The 20559-nt window shown below is 38.8% G+C and overlaps 2 long non-coding RNA genes across 2 annotated transcripts; both read left to right on the top strand.

Moving 5' to 3' along the window:
* Positions 1–2142: 2142 nt before the first annotated feature.
* Positions 2143–9367, top strand: LOC120730012. The gene is made up of 2 exons (XR_005695036.1): positions 2143–3793; positions 8073–9367. It is a non-coding gene; the product is annotated as an uncharacterized LOC120730012 (long non-coding RNA).
* A 6820-nt stretch (positions 9368–16187) lies between these two features.
* Positions 16188–18221, top strand: LOC120730011. Its single transcript, XR_005695034.1, has 2 exons — positions 16188–16514; positions 16980–18221. It is a non-coding gene; the product is annotated as an uncharacterized LOC120730011 (long non-coding RNA).
* Positions 18222–20559: the final 2338 nt, after the last annotated feature.

The raw sequence follows: 20559 nt of genomic DNA, 5'->3' as shown, positions 1-20559 counted from the left end.
AGCATAATTGTACATATTCATACATGTAAACTGAGTCTAAACACACAGTCTTTCATTCATTCCTGCACAAGCACTCCAATATAAACATCAGAAGAACAAAAGGCCACAGATAATGGAAGAAAGATTAAGGAAAAGCTAGCCTATTATAAAGTGTTGTCAGGAGACATTTACTGTTAAACAAACCATAGATTTAGCAAAGATAGGCCGAGGAAGGCTGCTCCAAAGCAGCAACAACATCACCTCTGGTTTTTAAATAAGAGTATGGAACATTTCGAAGATAATGTGTGAGGTTGGCTGTAGTTATAAGGTCTCAGTAGCTCTGCTATATATAAGCAGGAGCCTGCCCATGTAGGGCTTTATACATTATTGATACCATTTTAAAAATGTATTCTAAATTATAGTGGAACACAGTGTAGAGTAAGGAGGACTGGGAGATTGACGTGACTTGTGAGTTAAAATAATTAAAATCAGAGAAAATTCAATCTAGTGTTTAGTAGAATTTCCACATTATTGAGTGTCAGCAAAGGTTTAATTTTTGCTGTTTCTTCAAGATACAGTCAGTCATTTTTTTGAGGTTATTTAATAGAAAAAAAATTATATTGTACTCATAAATATACATTGACTAGTGTGTGATTATGACTTCCAAGAAACTAATGAAATCTTATAAACTTAGAATTAATCAGGTGGAAGTACATAGGAGCGAGTGCCACTCTGTAGAAGCAACTGTGTAGCCCCCGCAAGATCTATTTCACTGAATGAACGGGTCAAATTGAACAAACTGAACAGAACTGAGAAGAGACTATCCAAATAAAACAGGAAGTAATGATTACTGAGAGCAAGACTAAGAGATACAAGATAGACACAGAAACAGAAGAATGTGGAGATAAGCCTGAGGGGACAGAATGGGGACGCAAAAACAGCACAAACAACCTCCCATTAACTTAATGCACAGATAACTGTAACATAACCAGAACACCAGAACAAAAAAACAGAATGTCAACAATACTCAAGACAGAACTGTAATACAAAGACAGTCAAAACTAGACAATCCTAAAACTCAAACATCCTGTGTCAGTGACCCAGGGACCATGACACTTACAGGAATTCCAAGAAATACAAAGTCTAAAAACAAAACCATTCTTGAGTATCAAGCAGTAGACACACAGGAAGCAGACAAGCAGGACTACACACACACACACACAAACACACATACTGGTGACCTGTGATTAGGCAGAGGTAGTAAGAAAACACAGCAAGTAATAAGGGCACGGAAAACAAAAACAGGAAACCAAAACAAGACACAAAAGAAAACTTGCCTTCAGAATAAAACAGGAAGTAACCAACAGACAAATAGCTAACGCCAAGCCACATACTAATACTAAACATGATGACAGAGACAGGGAAACACAGAGGGCATGAAATGTAGCAACTATGACTGACTCATTACAAAACCATGGAACCACTACATGTTTATAGCTTCCTGCTCCAGAAAAATGAAACAAAAAAGAGTTTACTTTACAATAAACACAAGAAATGTGTCATCCATCCTCCTATTTAACCTAGTAGGTGTTATTCCAGATGGCACTAGGCTACTATGGATAGGTCTGAATCACCAGTCAATCTGACATACACTTCTTTGAACTGTGGGAGGAAGCTGGAGTACACTGAGAGAACCCAAGCAGGCCCAGGAGGCCCAGAAGGTAATTTTGTGGGACTTTCTTCAATGATCAGCAGTCTTGTTTTGCTTTCTCCTCTCCATCTTTGCACATGACAACACGCCCAAAGTTAATCCAAATTTTGGCATCAGGTCTCCGGAGCTGTTAGAAAACATGGAATTAAGGGGTTAAATCGAGCGAGGAATACCAGTGAGTGCATTTCTAAAAATGTCACTCTCCTGCTTCAATTTCACTTCTTGTTCTTGTTTCCTAAACAAATATAAATGCAACTGATTTTCAGAGAAGTCAGTTTATTTGGATAAACCCATAACATAAGGTGTAATGACTGGATCAGCATGCCCCGGTCATCATGACTTCATAATCTACAGGGAACCAGTTTCACTATGCCTCATGTCTCTATAGCTGCTCTTCAGTTGTAAACAGAGTGAGAGAGATAGAGCGAGAGAGAGAGAGAAGAAGGAAGAGAAACGGAGAGTGCATCAGAGCGAGGAGAGGAGAGATATTTTCAGTCTCGCTGTCTTTATAGCAGAGCTTTCCTCCGGTGAGGCGGCTGGTGAGGATTAGGGATCTACGTCAGTCAGGAGGTTGGATTGAGAGCAGGAGATGGCTGTGGGACGATACACATCCAGAGGTATTCCTTGAAATGCTGGGGCTGTTTATTCATCTCAGGATAGACGGATGGAGGAAAGTGAATGAGGTGGGAGGTAAAAGGCAGAGTGAGTAAAAACAAGTGCTTATATTGTGTAGGTGGATGCTGGATTGATGACAGCTGGATCAAAATGTGGATGTTGTTGTAGTGAGTGAGGGGGAAGAGGAGGGTTTTACGGTGAAATCAGGGTGAGAAGTGAATGTGACTCAGACCTTTCAGCCACTTCCGTTGGCATCTTCAGGATGGAAAGATCAAAGGAGGAGATGAACGAGTCATGTTGTGGTCAGCTGACTCACAACGGAGGAATGGATACTGGGAAAAGGAAGCTTGGTCATGTGGTCTGGTGTTCCAATATGCATGCACATGAGTTTACTACGCCGGAAGAGCAATTATCCTGTTTCCCGTCAAGCCAGAGGAATGCAGAGTGAGATTCCCGGTCTGTGAGTCGTGCCCTCTCACCTGTCACCTCCATATGGATCCTATTTCATCCTTTCCCCTTCCCCCCTCGGCCAGGGAATTTCCCAGCTTGTGTGGTTCTCATCACGGAGGAAGCTCAAGCCTGTTTTTTCTGTTAATGATAGGATACTTTATGTTGTGGTTAGTTTAACAGGGCTGTGTTCCTCTGTTTTTCACCGCACACAATTTAATTTGCCAATTTGCAGGTCAGGAATCCAGCGGAGGCCTACACTGGAAGGGAAAAAAATTACTCTATGTGTGGTATTTTCACAGCATTCTACATTTGGCCCCAAACAACCATGGAGGAGATCAATCTATGGATTTATGTGGATGAAGTGCGCACATAGAGTAATCGCTTGTTGGTGCTGGCTAGTCCAAGGATGCTTTGTCATGCTGGGTGTGTAATGTTTGTGTAATGTGTGTGAGCTCTTTGGTAGCAGCTACTGTCGATTTTTTATGAGGGTTTTTATCATGTGGGAACACGTTTGTAAAGCTTTCAAGACATTTCTATTCTCCCTGTTTACGTCTTTCATAAATGACTGTAAATATAAATATGAATAAAGTGCAGCTTGCCTTCGTGTGTGTGTGTGTGTGTGTGTGTGTGTGTGTGTGTGTGTGTGTGTGTGTGTGTGTGTGTGTGTGTGTGTGTGTGTGTGTGTGTGCCTGTGTGTGTGTGTGCCTGTGTTTGTGTGGAGCCCGCGTTGACTCACAGTTACAATAATGACTCTGGCAGCAGAGTGGATGAACAGCTCATACTGACTGTAAAAAGAGAGAAAGGAAGGAGGGCTGAGCTCACAGCGGCATCTCCATCTCATAACTCCTCTGTCGTTCATCAAGCTCTCTCACACACTTACGCAGAGAGAAGACAGCCCTGAGGAGCTCAGAACCTACAGTACAATATAATACAGGACGCCTCAGTACGGGACAGGAGTGGCTTTAAACCGGAGAAGCGAGTATGAAAACGTCTTCAAGGAGGAAGTCATTCACTGTGTCGCAGGTGACTGGCGGCTCGGTAAGTGTTTGTGTTTATTCCTGTGCTTATGTATTTGTTCTTTTTATTCATATATTTATTTTAATTTGTGTGTTATGAAGACACAGATATCATTTTAACATGCTGACCTTATGTCTTGTTACTGTGTTATTTTGTGTAATGGTTCTGGTTGTTACAGAAAATGACTTAGCAGTTTCATTTTCACTCAACTTTTAAAGCACAGTAAGCCACAATCTTTCACTTTTTATTTTTCCAAGCTTTAATGATTACCATCAAGTGAAAAAGCACAAGTCCATTAGGGCAATAGTTGACAATTTATCTGCACTTTTTCCGGGATGAGAACCAGCCCAGAATTTGGGAATCGTGTAAAATTTCTATCTTTGGTTTCTGTCTAGTAAACGCAAAGGCAGTGAGTATCATAAGGTCCTCTGCCTCTGAGCCACTGCTGAGAAACTCTTTCTCTCTGTTGCTCCATCATTACTCGCAAGAAAACGGCTCAACATCCAACCTTGACGCTGAATTATTCTGGATGTTTGTCTGCTCTAAACTTTCTCCTGCTTTCATAGCTAGATATTACGCTTCTGAACATCAGGTGACCACACCTGGATTCTGTCCTACATTGGTGGAGGTATATATTTAGCTACAGAACACTCCCTGCAAACCTCATTCTGTCATTTAAGTCCGGTGTGCAATGAAGCCTTCTTTTGTCTGTGCAGTCCCGGATCTCAGGCAAAGAAATAAAGGTCCAGAATAATTAGCAGCACAGTAGCAAGTCTTTAAAATCCCCCTGTTAGTCATCCTACCTATAGCAAATGATAGTAGTAATAGCTGTGTTTCTGTGTTATTCCTTTGCACTCTTTGTCATGCTGAGGCTCATATATATGCATGCATAATCAATGATCACCATCAATGTGTTTAAAAAAAAGCCCAGGATTTTTTTTCTTCTGACTCATCTGTCACAAGGTTGATTGCTTTAAGTCCAGGATGTAGGGTTTTTCTCTTGACGCATGACACACTTCTAAGTTTAACCCTTTCACGTGTCACGTCAGCATTTGTTAACAGGTCATTCATTTGATCGCTTCAAGCAGTATCAGAAAACTCATAGCTATGTCACACCAGTGGTTAGTACTGTGCCCTCTAAACAGGGTTTGATTGACATCACCCTCGGTCCTCAGACGGCAAAAAGTTCTGATCAGCCTGATGCTCATGTTTTGCTAATCTTAATGTAAGATTACATTAAATCTAATCTTAAAATATCTGATAATGAGCCTCTGTCTGAAACAAGCCAGAGCTCTTCTGCTTCCTCCACCTTTCCTCTGATTGGTTGGCCCCCTGTAAACAGAAGATTTTAACAGCTGCTGGGTGGGGCTTATGTGGGAGAGGCATGCCCCTGAGGTCTTCATATTAGCAGTATCTTCACTCTGTAACAGTCTAAAGCCTGATCTTTTGACCCCCACCAATTACCCCTACATACAATTCAATTCAATTTTATTTATATAGCACCAAATCACAACAACAGCTTTATATTGTAAGGTGGACCCTACAATAATACATACAGAGAATAATCAACCAATAAACAATCAAATGACTGGCTATGAGCAAGCACTTTGGCGACAGTGGGAAGGGAAAACTCCCTTTTAACAGGAAGAAACCTCCAGCAGAACCAGGCTCAGGGAGGGGCGCGGCCATCTGCTGCGACTGGTTGGGGTGAGAGAAGGAAGACAATGAAGTAATTATTATAAACTGCTATTTATTATAAGCAACCAATGTAACAGTGCGCAGACTTTTAAAAAAGATGATAGGTCTTCTTTAATAATTGAATTTATACATATATAACATAAAATAACCATGCATATTTCATCCACGAAAGAGTTAAGTATTCACAGGTTGTAACTGGGCCAGGAAGTGGATGAACTAGTCTTCAGTGTTGTATTTTTAAGCATTCAGGGATGGTTTTCCTTACCAGTTTTCTGAATCCTAAAAGACCCCTTGGGTTCCTATCATACTTCTTTCTCATTGTCTTGGAGTAATAATCTGACATGTTGGAATTTGTGTTTACTCACTGCCTTGCCTAGAGTTAGGTGCGAAGATCAATAGCATTCTCAACCCAATCTGGTAAAGGTTAAGCTACAGCAACCAGTGAGTTATCCATTCCTGGAAACAGGGTTGGGTTTAATGTTAAACCCCTGCTGGTGTACGTTTGATAACATCTGAGCAAAAACAATGATTCAACAGGAATTTTTCAACTGTTTTCCTTTAAAACAGAGTACCTTAATGTGAAATAAATACTTTAAAAGACTGATTTAAATCAACTTTCAGTTTGATTTACGTCACTCTGAACTTCAGAATTGTCAAATTCATCAGATGCTATTTCAGGAACTGAAATATCAGATCCTCCGTGTTTGTGTCACCTCCGTCCCTCATCCCTGTGCCTCACCAGCACATAACTGCAGATGTTTCTGGGGTTATGCCTTCCACTAGTAAGGATAATTGCTTGCCCTTTAACTGAACTCGCTTAAGGGTGCTGAGGATATTTCACCTGAAGCCACAGCACCTTCAGGAAGCACTTAGTAGAATGACCCCTTCACATCCTTCTTCCTCCCTGAATCAAGCAGAGTCTCCCCTGACTTATTCTCCGCATTTTAGAGTGATGTCAAAATGACTCATTCTTGCTTTATATTCTGAGACAGCAGATGATATCAGGTAAAAGGACTGTGGAAATGAAAGATGCACTGATGACTACTGTTTCTTTGGATCCTCAGTCACCACCACAGTTTGGTGACACATTGGTGAATTCATTTCCTTTGTCTTTATTCATCCATGAAAAATAAATTTTTCATGATGTGGGAAGATTGCACAGAGACTAATCTTTCCCTTCATTGAAATCAAGCATTATTTTACTCTCCAGCTTAGTGTCGCTGCTTGTTGCTCCATATGTTCAGTGGGATTTGGCGAGGTGTGATGAACTTCACCCCATTTAAACTGACGTTCAAATGAAGCCATCTGAGAACGAACATGACTCAGAGCTTCATAGCTTCTGTGGTTGAAACATTATTATAAGACCTGCTAGACCTGCTGCATACCTTTATGGTGCACACTTAATTTCAGCTGTTTATTGTACTTGGTTCAGATACTGAAAACAAAGTCTTGACGCTTTAACCCTATAAGAAAGCTGAATAGAGGATTGTCTCTATTCTATTGTTCTATCCCTGCCCTGTGAATGTTACCCAACCTGCTTCTGTGTAATTACTTAATCGCATCCCACATTTAAAGGAATAGTTACACATTTTGCATTTGTCAATTTTGTTTCTGAAAGACAAACCAGAACATTGATTGATCTTTTTGACTCAAATTGGGATCGTAATTTTCCAATGCTGGGTTCAATAAAACTTGAAATTAGCAATTGAGAACATTTGGGTTTACTGTTCGTTCTATAACCACAGGAGTCGCCCCCTGCTGGCTGTTAAAAAGAATGCCTTTGCATTATCAGCCTGAGCATAGACAGTAAAAGTGAAATTTGGTACAAACTCCACCATAAAACCTCCATCAGGGAGATCCAACATGTTTTCAGCATCATTTGTTGTTGGGCAAATTTCACAAAATCATGTAAAGAGATGGAACAGGTGTGAAAAGGAACAGTTGTTGGTGTGGATGTGGGTGTAGATATCTTTCTTTAACACTGTGAGCTATGAGGGCCTTTCACATAGCACTGTACTTTCCAAGTGCATTTCTAGTTAGCCTACTCTTTGGTTTACATACAAATGAGATACTTCACTTGTTCAATTGAGAGGTGATTATTTTTAAGCTTCACACAAAACCAGTGTATGTTTTGGCTTTATTTTAAAAGGAGTCTGTTACACTCATTTCTAATTTATAATCTCTACTAGAGGAACTTTGCATGACTTTCAAAATAGGCAGTTCAAAATAATCTTTTTCTGTTCTTCTGTTTCCAGCAGTCTGCGCTTTTGGCTCAGAGGTTTTAGTTGTATAATAACTCGCCTCATTATTTGAAGCTTTGCTCCTGTGTAACAGGAGCATCGACTAATACAGTGGTTTTCAAAACATTTTTTCTTGATTGCCCTCTTAAGAAATCAAAAAAGTTTACATCCTACGTCTTAGTTCAAGAACCACTGTCTATATTATAATCAGAAATGTCCTAAAAAGCCAGATTTAATGTTCAAAAGGAGCATTACTGATGTGTAAATATCGCCTGTGTTATCATTCTTTATTTTCATGCATTTCATGATGCACAGTGTGACGTTGGTCAGCAGCCTGATTCAGATTTTTTTGTCGTTTGCAGCAGAGGTCTGCACAATCAGGTAGGTGGAACACCAGGAGGCACCCAGGAGTTTCCAACCAGCTTTGCTGAGGTAGTTTCTCCAAAAACATCCCTTCGGATCCGAGCTAAATTCCTTGCACCACTTCTGTCATGGCTCTAGCCGGCTGTGTAACCACACCCTCTGGTGTTCATCTGGGAAATTAGCAACTGAACAAATACAGCCAGCTTCCGCCCTCAAACAGCAGCAGCCTTTGAGCTAAACCTGCATCCACTTTGCTACAGGAAGCTTGCCAGGCCATGAATATACAAGAATGTCCTTTTCTGTATTAAACCTATTAACAGTGTCAATCAGAAGACTTGTTGAGTAAAGAACTGCACTCAGAAACTGATTTCATTTGGTGACGTAGATGTTTGTACACAGTCTCTAGCACCATATGAAATCAGTGTTCTGGGAGGTGGACTATCAGACTCTGTACATGAATAAACTGAAATATGATGCCATGAAAGTAGGTCGCATTTGTTTGAATTGCATCCGGTTTCTACTGCCTCGCTGCTCAAAGCTGCTGACTGGCTTCTTAAGTCTTCATCCAAATTGTGCCTCAATTCTTCTGTGAACTCTTTCCCCTGATGGTAAATGTATTATTGAACTTCTGATTTTGTTAAATAAAGATAAACTTATATTTTGTGGTTATAAAGAATGTAATTTTTTTATATGGGTTTTTGTATTGTGTTTAATAAAGGTAAAGATCAATAAAGCACACACAAGCAGCTACTGCCTATGTTCTGAAAGAGATAATTATATCATTGATTAAAGTTTCAGTTGCACTCCATGTTTCTCATTTCTATGTGAAATTAGTTGAAACGACTGGTGAATGGTGTCCAAGTGAGGACTTGTTAAAGATATTTACCATTTAGATGCCTTAAAGTCATTTAACAATAATGTCTTTAATAAAGTAAAAGTTAAATTAAGGTTTCATGGATGAAATATTGGGTTTGGGTTTGATTCTCTTCTCTCCCTGGGCACATCTGTGTGGAGTTTGAATGTTCCCTGTGTTTCCAAAGAGCAGGACTCCTCTGGGTGACAATGCTTTCTTCATACAAGGAGTCAGAGGAGAATGGCCAGGCTGCTTTGGGCTGATATTACAGCAAAAGTACCTCAAATAACAACTCACCCTAGCCAAGGGGTGCAGAAGAGCATCTCCTAATCTACAACACTTCAAAAGCTTGAAGTAGATGGGCTACAGCAGCACAAGACGAGACTGGGTGCCACACCTGTTAGATCATAACAGGAAAGTGAGGTTACAGTTTACAGGGGCTCAACAAAACTGGACAATAGAAGATGAAAAAATGTTACTCTCGATTTCTGCTGCTACAATCGAATACTAAGGTCAGAATTTGGTATAAACAGCATGAAAGCATGGACTTGTCCTGGCTTGAATCAACGGTTCAGGCTGGTGGTCCTGGTGTAATGGTGTGACAAATGTTTTCTGGACACACTATAGGCCCCTTTGTATCACCTGAATATTGCTTAAATGCCAGAGCCTGCCTGAGTATTGCTGCTGTCGCAAAGCTCAGATCATTTTAAAACTGGTTTCTTGAATATGACAAGTTCATACTTCAAATCATCAGATTTCAATCCAACAAAGTGCTTTTGAGATGGGGGAGAACAGCAGATTCACAACATCTGCAGAAAATGTGTGACACTATCATATCAATGTGGACTTAAATGTCTGAGGAAAGTTTCAAGCTCAAGCTTGTTGATTCTCTCCTATGAAGAGTTAAGGGAAGACAAAAGGGGGTCAAATCAAGTAATAATAAGTTATACTTAATAAAGTGACTGTGCATTGTTCTCACAAACTGCAAGGCATGAATACAAAGATACGCTACAAGCTTTGTGCAGATGAGATGGCAACGTTTAGATGGGAATGCTGGGATTTTACTGATGATAACTTTCACAACATTAGATATCTGAGTCTGAGAAAAGACAAGTACCATTTTATATGCTGATGTTATATATTTCTCAGTTAGAAAAACTAAATAATATAGGCCCTGGAGCAAAAATAAGGTGTGTGTCTAAAACAACGTGCACTACAGACTTATTACCTGAATAAACTTTATTGTCAAGTGTCTAAACACAAAAAAAAGGAATTTACCTCAGGCTATCAAAAAGCCACGAGCAGTCAGAGAGGAGCTGTAAATAATAACAATCAACAATAATTATAATAATATTGACACTGACAATAAACAAGACAAATAAGATTAAAAATAAACTAAATAGAGTAAAGAGAAAATGGCAGCGTGAGGAGTGTGTACTGGGCATTACAAACCTGGTATTATTGAAGAAAAAACACTTGAAATGAAAATAACAAAAGGGATTAATTAGTACTAGTATTAGTATTAGGATTACTCAATTAGTCGTGCACTACTGTGCCTCTGCCTCAACTAAGCCAACCTGTTATCATTTCTCAGGAGTCATGCGTCAGAGGCACTGCAGGGCAGGCCATAACTATGTGCCATGACCATATAGAAGGTTAGTACCATAAAAATACCACTGAATCCACTTACAGTATGAAAGATGGATTTCGCTATGGCTCCACTATATTTTGCAGTCAAATACTACACTTTGTTAACTATAACATATACTTATAAGTCTTTATTATTTTTCAAATTTTGTAATATAAATCTAATATTGCATGCTGTATTATTATAATTAGTGCTTACTGGCAGCATGCAAGCAATTAAAATAATCTCCAAGTAAAAAAGAAAAAAGCATAAATCATATGAACAGTCATGAATCAAAAATAAGGGTGCGTTAGTTAAATTAAATATTATTGGACCCTGTGCCACCCTATTTCAAAAGCCATGGAAAAACCCCGGCCCATGCTAATGTCTACACTGTCTTTCCTGTGGCCCACCCTGCCCCTCCTGTGCCCTACCCCCCCACATTTCAAAAACCAAGGAAACACCCCTGGTAACATCAAGGCAGCCTCTAGGATCGGACCAATGATCTGAAAGTAAGCCTGAAAAGGCGGGAACCGCTAGCTTAATAGATGATAGCTTCCAATTTGCTTTATGTTAAGAGGGTGGACTCTGATGCCCAGACGAAGAAATAATTTGGTTGCTTAAGGAAAACTGTCTTCATTTCAGTTCAGTTTAAGACGGTTTATCACGGAGAGACTAGCTGCTGTTGCTGAGGAAATCTCCTCAGAAGTTGAAAAAAGGATCCTCCAGTATCAGAAGGAGATCAGTACTCACCAACTGCTGAAGGTCACCCAGAAACCAGAGATAAGAGGACACATAGTAGGTATGAAGAACTGTCAGCTAACAAAGGAATATATGAAGTACTTACTTTTTTAATGTAAAAATGCATAATTACCACTACCACTGCTACACTGTTAACATATTTATGACTCAGCGTTACTGTACCTGTATTATAATCAATCCAGTCCCATGTAAAATATCTATATAAAACTCTGATGCTATATTTGTTGCAGTTTCTGCCACCCTCATGGCTGGATCTCACTTGAAAAGACATTTTTAATGGCAGTTACATTTTTTACCTTGATAAAGAAGGTATTTAAAAGTCACTTTGCCTTAAAGCTGACTGCGGCTGCGAGTTTGTAACAGAGATATTCTTTCTGGCCCAAAATGATTTGGTATTGTTCAGCCCTGTCTCTAGAAAATTTGTGAAATCGTAACAAAATCTTTTTTGTGTCCATCAACATAAATTGTTATATTTTAGATGAAACCATATTTTTGGAAAAGATAATCAAGAACTTTTTAATGTGTACCCCTAAACAAATAACGTATTTTTCTATCAACAAAAATGACCTGGTGTGACAGTCTGCCAACTTAATCCTCCACCACTCCTTCGACTTTTAGATGCAGACTTCCTTTGCTTTTCAAAGAGGACACGAGAGCATGAGAGCACACTGATAGAAAAATCGTGGGTTGACAAAATACTGTTGAGATATTCATGGCCAGAAACACAAATACATAGCTTATGGGCTGTCAGTATGTCACGACCTGCTGTGAGACCAAGTATTGTACATACAAATAATATTCTTTGAGATACGTTTCACAGATTATAGGCCAGTACGTAATTACAACAGTTTAAATACCAGATCTGGCATACCCCAAATGTTATTTTACAACACTTCATTTCTATGGGGTAAAAATGGCATCCTCAGCCTTTCTAGGTATAAATAGTTACGAGTGCTAAACAAGAAGAGTTCCCAGATGGTACAGTGGACACATGTGTGACTCCTGTGATTAAAGCATCTTTCTTTCAGCTTAATGAGTGAACCGTCAGCTCGTTCAAACACACGTTAAAGTCCGTTTGGCTCGACACCACCGAACAGAGGCAGCAATATAACATAGCTAACATTAACAGTGCAGTGGATCCTGCTTGTGCCGTGATATTCAGGACTGCAAACCGAGCAGCATTCACTGACTTTCAGCTTGTTGTGATTGTGGATATATGGCTGACTTTAATTATCCACAAAATCATCACATTCTCTGTAAGATTAAGGTCGACTATTGTATTATTATATTTTAAAGGCTTTAAAACCAAGTAAACGCTGAAAGTACAAACATCGCTAATGGCAAATAACTTTGCCGACATGTGGCCAACAGTAATGTTTTAATGTTCCTCATTATTAAACATTTGCACATAAATAAGTGACATAATATTTAGTACTTACTTTTCACAGTTTACTCTTCGGCCGCTCCGCTTCTGCCGTTTGCGGCAAAATTATCCACACCGACTGCCGCGCTATGAATTGTGGGATATGTTGGGCCACGAAGTCTACACTGCCACAGCCTTAAAATTCAGGGAAATGAAGGACACATTTGAGGGATGCATTTCGAGCAGCCTTCAAATTGGGACAGCCTTCGGCACGCTGCTGTGACGTGATCGGCCTTAAAATGCGGCCTTTAAGGCTGTAGACCCTGAATTGGGATACAGCCACCATCTTTATTTTCCAGAAGGTATTTTCCCCAAACCCTGAAAAGCCTGATTTAGAAGAGAAACAGGCATAAAGCTATCAGTGGGATGGAGAGAGCATGTCCCCACAATGTTTAGACATCATGCATTTGTCCCCTCCACTAAAAACTATTAAAGAAACAGGATTTGCTGAGGAAAAACTGCTATAACCTGTCATAGTGAGATCAGGTACTGGTCTGTTTTCTTCCTGGATGGCTCTTTCACGCTTCAATTCAATTTCAATTCAATTTATTTATACAGCGCCAAATCACAACAACAGTCGCCTCAAGGTGCTTTATATTGTTAGGCAGGCCCTACAATAATACATACAGAGAAAAACCCAACAATCAAATGACCCCTGATGAGCAAGCACTTTGGCAGCACTCGGAAGGAAAAACTCCCTTTTAACAGGAAGAAATTGGCAGAACCAGTCTCAGGGAGGGGCGGCCATCTGCTGCAACCGGTTGGGGTGAGAGAAGGAAGACAGGATAAAGACATGCTGTGGAAGAGAGCCACAGATTAATAACAAGTACGATTCAATGCAGAGAAGTCTATTAACACATAGTGAGTGAGAAAGGTGACTGAAAAGGAAAAACTCAGTGCATCATGGGAGTCCCCCAGCAGCCTATGCCTGTTGCAGCATAACTAAGGGAGGATTCAGGGTCACCTGATCCAGCCCTAACTATATGCTTTAGCAAAAAGGAAAGTTTTAAGCCTAATCTTAAAAGTAGAGATAGTGTCTGTCTCCTTAATCCAAACTGGAAGCTGGTTCGATAGAAGAGGGGCCTGAAAACTACAGGCTCTCCCTCCCATTCTACTTTTAAATACTCTAGGAACAACAAGTAGGCCTGCAGAGTGAGTGCGAAGTGCTCTAATGGGGTGATATGGTACTATAAGGTCATTAAGATAACATGGGGCCTGATTATTTAAGACCTTGTATGCTTCCCATATATCCATTCATACACACAGATGTGTGTTTTTCTGCCATAACCTTTTTTGGGGATTTTTCTCCATTTGTCTCCTCCAACCCCCCACAAAAGCGTGTCTGTAAGAAAAAGATAGGCCGACATGGACGACAGTTCTGTAACCATGAAAGGAGGTCCAGTCTGTACCAGCAGAAAACAAACCTGCCACCAATTAAAAAGAAACAGAAGGAACTTTGCACCAGTCAGGAGGGAGAGCGCTTTGCAGTGTGGCAGCCGACTTCTACCTTTATGGTGACTCCTACTTACAAAGAACGCGTTCGCAGAGATGAAGAGCAAAACTGTAACCGGACCCTGTCTGGAAAATCCCCCAAACCAGAGAGCCGAAAAAAAGAAAAAAAGCAAGTCTGTGGGCTCGGCATCATCTCTAAAAGCAGAGCTGTAGAAAAGGAAACGTGACGGAAACAGAAGTCACAGCAGCAGAGTGGAAAATGCTCCTGTGTCAGAGAGTCAGAGTAAAGCCTGCAAAATGTTCTGTGGAAGTGAAAAGCTTTTTGGTGTGAAGCTAAACTGATAATACATCAGTGAGTCCACTCTGGTGAGAAGCATTGTTCATGCAGCAACTGTGGAAGAGAATTCAGTAAAGATTTCAAACTTGAAAAGACACACGAGAGCTCACAAAGAGGAGCAGTGATATGTTTGTAGCACCTGCGGGGAAGAGGTGAAAACACCCAATGGAAAAGATGACCCCATTTTCAGGTCATTATGATATCTTGTCCACCCAGATCATTTGTTTTTTATTCCATTTATTTCATTCCATAATTTCGTTCTGCTGCCTGTTAGTCTTATTTGTTCTTTAAAGTTGTTCCAGTCTGTATCATAGTTCCTGTTTACCTGTCCCAGCTGCAGCGCTTTAATTAATGAGTGCAGCTCCAGCTTCAAAATACATGAACAATATAGCAATTTTGAACTTTTAATGTGTTTCTAAGCCTTTTGCTAATCAAATCAGTTATTAATATTTAATTTAATGTCATTAGCATTCTTGTTTGGCCTGCTGTCTGAATATCTGTAATCTGCATTAGTTTAATGTTTGCACCTTTAGGCATGCATTCAAGTAGTGTATGTCAACATGGACTTTCACAGACAGACAGACAGTATGTAAAGGATATTTCTTTGAATTTCATATAAATGTGATTTCATTTATGATTCGTTTAATAAAGGAAACCTGTTTGACTCCTTTTTGATCTTGTAGAGTTAATTTGCGAGATATCAAAGTGATTTTCAAGTTTTCTTGTACTGGGTCATTGAATCAAATCTTGGGGTACAGCAACAGAGAGGCACGAGCCTTTGGAGAAGCGAATTGTTGTAGTGACCATTGTTCTTCAGCCTGTGAACAACCATCCTATAAAATGATTCTTCTAAACTTATTCTTTGCTGTCAGTGATAATATACAAACCCAATCACAACGAGGCAATTAACAAATAAAGACCTGGAAGTGGAGATAGAGACCCCGAGGCCATCACACACACACACGCGATGTAAACATATATACGACTAAACAGTAAAAATCAGTGCAGACAGCTGTTCATCACATTGCTTTTTTGAGTCCACTTGTACATATTATTTTTAGAATGAGGTGAGAATAAAAGCTTTAATCAAATCAAATCAAATCAAATCAAATCACTTTTATTGTCACATCACATGTGCAGGCACACTGGCACAGCACATGCGAGTGAAATTCTTGTGTGCGAGCCCCACAAGCAACAGAGATGTGCAAACACAACAACACAAACGAGCAAAATACAAGAATGGCCGACCTGAAACTAATAAATATATGTACAATATATAATAGTGTATGCATTTCTGGATGTGTATACTAAATATTTTCGTGTGTGTGTGTGTGTGTGTGTGTGTGTGTATACACATTTTTACAAATTAAATAGTAAAAAAACAAAACAAAACAATAATACTAAAAATAATAATAATAATAATAATAAAATATATAAAACATACAGAGTTGAATATGTGCAAAACAAGTGGCATTTATATACAGTGTGGAGTGCATAATGTTGAAGTTCCAGTAGTGAAGCTGAGGTGTCTATGACGTGTTCAGCAGTCTGATGGCCTGGTGGAAGAAGGTGTCTCTCAGTCTGCTGGTACGGGACCGGATGCTGCAGAACCTCCTTCCTGATGGAAGCAGTCTGAACAATCAGACTATAATAATAATCAGCCCGCTCCTGCACCCTGTAAAGCATGAAGGTATAAATATATGTCAAAGAGGCACATTGAAGATCAGCTGATTTCTATGGGATGAAAAGTGCTGAAACTACATATATCAGTCACTGTGACCATTGCTCCAGTGCAGGATGAACTACAGTGATGGCGGCTAAGAGGTTACTTTGCAGGATCAGAGAGGGTCTATTTAAAAATAAACATCATCAACAGAGTTATGTTGATGATGTTTATCTTTAAATTGACGTCACCATGGAGCTGAAGCTTATTGCATCTGCAGGAGCACAGAATTCTGATCGCAGATCTTCAACCGCCTTTGGAAAGGTAAGACCATAAAATTGTTTTTACCTATCTTTTTTCTGTTTAATCTTCCTATATTATGCTAGATAAAGACTAAAATTACTTTCCCAACATTAATTCTTCAGTAAAGTGATTTTTTCTTTTAGTTACTAAAAAACAGTTGAGATATTTTCAGAGACTTGTCAGTTTTTTTTCAAATCAGTTGTTTTTTCTTACACTAGATAGCTTTAATTTCTTAAATCTTTCTTTTTTAAAAAACACTTGGTACATGTTATGTGTCTACATAGTGCAATTAAAAGGGTTTCCTTTGTGGTACTCAGGCTAGTATTTTGACTGAAGGGTTGATGTTGATACTTTAGTGGGTAAGTAAAAGAAAAAAAATGTTTGCACACAGTGCATTTTGTTAATATGTGAAAAAGTGTGTTAGGCTTTTGTTTACAGTTTCCTGATTTATCTCACCTTTGTGATTTTTGCTAATACAACTTGAAGCAGAAGAAAGGCAGCTGGTGGTACTGCATCAGAAGACAGGACATGTGGAGGGGCATGATGAGGAGAGAGAAGACGGCAGAAAGATGGAGCAGAGGTAACTGTGTATCAAGAAAGAGTACGAGAGGGCAGCTTAAAAACCGTGAGTACACAAAGACATAACACACTGCTGTGAAAAAGGCTAATCTGTCATTAGAAACATCTTTTCGGTAAGTGCATTGACAAGCCTGAAAACTATTGTGCTGATAAAAAGAAGAATTCATTTAGTTATTTTGACGCCCTAAAATAGGATGATCCCAATATTAATGTTGAGAAAAGTGATTGTTTCTTACTCAGCACAATGCTTTTGGCAAATACTACAGAAATTTGAAGAGAGGTTTCTTGTTTCTTCTCAAATACTTAGTGTGTCAAATGTTTAATAACTTCTCAGCTTCCTTCAGTACTAATGGGACTGTTAATGCTGTAATGTGTTACTCGATTTAAACGTCAGCTTTTATAAATGGAAGACACACCTGTGCTATTGCAAATTAATCAACAGGTTGCCGGGCCCTTGAAGCCATTCCAGATGAAAATAGCATAGCTCAAGTTTTATGCAATTACATTTCAGAATCTGAAAAACATTGTTCTCATTAAAAGGAGCCTTACATTTAGAAAGTTTGGGGTCCTGATAAGATAATTTTTGACTGAGAAGTTGGGCTGTAAATATGAAAAACTGACATTAGATAAGATAATGTACCGCTGTAACACAGGAGGTATTCCTGCTGAAAATGGGCCTCTGTGCACCTGTGTAGATATTCCATTCAAACTCATTCATGATTTATGATCAATGTTACTGTTAAACATTTACATTTCTTGACATAATTAGGAGCGACTAAACATCAAACCAAATTTGACTGTATTTAGAAAACAAGACGTTTCCGATTCTCCTCAAACTTTTGAGCTGTATGGTTTTTGATGACAGCAGATGGTATCAGAGTATCAGGACAGGGAGAGACTGTTAAACAGTTATGAGCTGTCTTGCTGCAGAGAAAGTGGAGTCGGTCGTCCTTGAAATGCTACCAGGATAGGCAGCTGGCAGGATGAATGATGCTCTGCCTCTGTGCTCAAGTGCAGACATAGGCTTTAAGCAACCATGAGCCACTAATAAGAGAAAATTTATCAACACACAATAAAGTGGACTTGTTAGGGAGAGTTTACCTTTAGCGTTGGAATAGCTCAACTCAATATTTCTTAACAAATACGCTTTAAAAATTCACTCTTTGTTATAAACTGGTGACAAAATCCTGATCAGACACAGTTACATACGTGCATACAATACACACTACTGCTCAAAAGTTTGGGGTCAGTCAGAAAAGTTCTTGATTTTAATGTCAAATTTACTTTTATTGTTGAAGTTTATCAGTAACATTTTTTCACAGATAGTTTTGATCAAATCATTCATTGTAAATTACTTCTGATGTTTAAGGAAATATCTACACAGCTATGCAGAAACCCACTTTTACTAACAATCACTCCTGTATATTGTAATCTTAGATTGTGATTCTTTATCCAAGTTTATCACATCAGATGGATAATATATGAGTAGAAAAACCTTTCTACAAAGAATAAGCCATTCCAGATGAAAATAGCAGAGCTCAGGTTTTCTGCAACTGCATTTCAGAAACTGAAAAACATTGTTGTCATCAAAGGAAGCATTACATTTAGAAAGTTTGGGGTCCTGAGCAATGACTTTTTGGGTTCAAGTGGATGAAAACCTGTTGGAGTGTGTGCTAATGTCTATAGAAAAAGGTTTTATACAACTATATGTGTCACTCTTTTTTCAGGACAGAACAAATTTGATGTAATCATATTAGAAATGTTGTGTTTCACACACAGATGTTGCTACATTTACTATTTTTGGAACGAGTATAATATTTTGTAGAAGGATAAGGGTTTTTATGTATGAAACCTTGGAACACAAACTGAAGATTTCTTACACTGTGGTGTGTAACTCCCTTTGAACAAAAGTGCAAACTGGGTCCAGTTATGTATTGGTGCATGCTCAATCATCCAGGTAACTAAATCCCAAAAGGTTGATTCTGTTAGACAAGATAAGAAAAGAAAAGATAAGATAAGATAAGATAAGATAAGATAAGATAAGATAAGACTTTATTGATCCCACAGTGGTGAAAATTTGCATTACCTCAGCTCAGGTACAGATAGCAGAAGGAAAATACAAAAAATACAAATAAATACAAACAAATATAAAATAAGTAAGATAATACACTATATACACAGAGTTTATCTGGACGCAGCGTTTTCAGTGTCATCCAAGTGACTTCTTCGGCCTGAGTGACTGAAGAAGTCACTTGGATGAGTGACGAAACGTTTCTCCCATTGGAAACGCTACATCCAGATGGGTCCAGTTAGATTAGGAAGAGAAAATCTGATGATTCAGACACTATTGATGCAAAACTGATTCTTTCTTTCATCACTGTAGTTGTTTTAATCTGTGCTAATATCTTTGTAAAAAGGTTTTTTGACTGAGAAGTTGGGCTGTGCACATGAAAAAGTAACATTAGATAAGATAATGTACCGCTGTAACACAGGAGGTATTACTGCTGAAAATGGGCCTCTGTGCACCTGTGTAGATATTCCATTCAAACTCATTCATGATTTATGATCAATGTTACTGTTAAACATTTACATTTCTTGACATAATTAGGAGCGACTAAACATCAAACCAAATTTGACTGTATTTAGAAAACAAGACGTTTCCGATTCTCCTCAAACTTTTGAGCTGTATGGTTTTTGATGACAGCAGATGGTATCAGAGTATCAGGACAGGGAGAGACTGTTAAACAGTTATGAGCTGTCTTGCTGCAGAGAAAGTGGAGTCGGTCGTCCTTGAAATGCTACCAGGATAGGCAGCTGGCAGGATGAATGATGCTCTGCCTCTGTGCTCAAGTGCAGACATAGGCTTTAAGCAACCATGAGCCACTAATAAGAGAAAATTTATCAACACACAATAAAGTGGACTTGTTAGGGAGAGTTTACCTTTAGCGTTGGAATAGCTCAACTCAATATTTCTTAACAAATACGCTTTAAAAATTCACTCTTTGTTATAAACTGGTGACAAAATCCTGATCAGACACAGTTACATACATGCATACAATACACACTACTGCTCAAAAGTTTGGGGTCAGTCAGAAAAGTTCTTGATTTTAATGTCAAATTTACTTTTATTGTTGAAGTTTATCAGTAACATTTTTTCACAGATAGTTTTGATCAAATCATTCATTGTAAATTACTTCTGATGTTTAAGGAAATATCTACACAGCTATGCAGAAACCCACTTTTACTAACAATCACTCCTGTATATTGTAATCTTAGATTGTGATTCTTTATCCAAGTTTATCACATCAGATGGATAATATATGAGTAGAAAAACCTTTCTACAAAGAATAAGCCATTCCAGATGAAAATAGCAGAGCTCAGGTTTTCTGCAACTGCATTTCAGAAACTGAAAAACATTGTTGTCATCAAAGGAAGCATTACATTTAGAAAGTTTGGGGTCCTGAGCAATGACTTTTTGGGTTCAAGT

Source organism: Simochromis diagramma, unplaced genomic scaffold (assembly GCF_900408965.1).
Source record: "Simochromis diagramma unplaced genomic scaffold, fSimDia1.1 OVJJ01000293.1, whole genome shotgun sequence".
NCBI classification, from domain to species: Eukaryota; Metazoa; Chordata; class Actinopteri; order Cichliformes; family Cichlidae; genus Simochromis; species Simochromis diagramma.
This window is presented reverse-complemented; position numbering and strand designations above follow the sequence as displayed.